The 920-nt window shown below is 29.2% G+C and overlaps 1 non-coding gene across 1 annotated transcript; it reads left to right on the plus strand.

Annotated features, from left to right (window-relative positions):
• The first annotated feature begins 276 nt into the window (after window positions 1–276).
• Window positions 277–383, plus strand: LOC147830031 (U6 spliceosomal RNA). Its single transcript, XR_015445051.1, has one exon. It is a non-coding gene; the product is annotated as a U6 spliceosomal RNA (small nuclear RNA).
• Window positions 384–920: the final 537 nt, after the last annotated feature.

Raw genomic sequence — 920 nt, forward strand, 5'->3', positions numbered from 1 at the left:
TAAATTTCCTAACATAATCATTTGAAAAGGATTATAGTACGAAGAGAGTGTTAATACAACCTTTTATTCTTTTCAGTGTGATTTGCTTTATTTTTACTATTCTATAATAAAATAATTTGAATATTTTTATTTCAAGTAATATAATTTATTTACTTGAATTAATATAACAAAATTTTTTAATACAATAAAGACTTGACAATGTTATTGAAGCAGTAAAAAAGATTCAAATAAGAAAATTAGTTTGAAAAATAAAATCTTGCATAAGATTAAGTGAAAATTTAAAAAATATAAAAATATATACTAAAATTGGAACGACACAGAGAAGTTTAGCATGGCCCCTGCACAAGGATGATTTGCAAATTCATGAAGTGTTCCATATTTTAAAATAAATAAATAAAATAAAAGTTTTATTGTTGTTTTTAAAATAAGGGAAATGACTTAGCCCTCCCCTTTTTGCTAGAGCATTTAGTTTAAAATATTTTTTCTTCTCTTAGAAATATGTATAACTGCTTCTGGAAGCTAGATAGGTCTTTTTGTTAGTTTTATAACCCAGGAATGACTTTTTCATGTCCTGGAAGCCATCTCTTTGAAATGGAAGCATGAAAGAGAGAGTCTTCTCTGCAGAGTAGTCTCTTAACTTCACTGGGCATCTTCCTACAAAGCTGCAGAATTGTCTTCTGTAATAAAGCTGACACCTTTTTTCTCCATTGTTTCCTCTTTGGATAAAGCCGTTTAACTAACATCAATAGTCACAGCATTTTTGAATGAACAACCTTTTGACAAACAGCACTGTCGAGCCTTCTTGTTTGAGGATTAGTTACTGTTTATCCTGAAAACACCCACTGAATGAGTTGTATCTACTAGGGTATGTAAGAAAGTAAGATTTCTTCTGTCTTTGAAATGTCTTAGTACATTGCCTA

Source organism: Heterocephalus glaber, unplaced genomic scaffold (genome assembly GCF_053883595.1).
Source record: "Heterocephalus glaber isolate CG9 unplaced genomic scaffold, H.glaber_assembly_v1.0 deba00000331, whole genome shotgun sequence".
NCBI classification, from domain to species: domain Eukaryota; kingdom Metazoa; phylum Chordata; class Mammalia; order Rodentia; family Bathyergidae; genus Heterocephalus; species Heterocephalus glaber.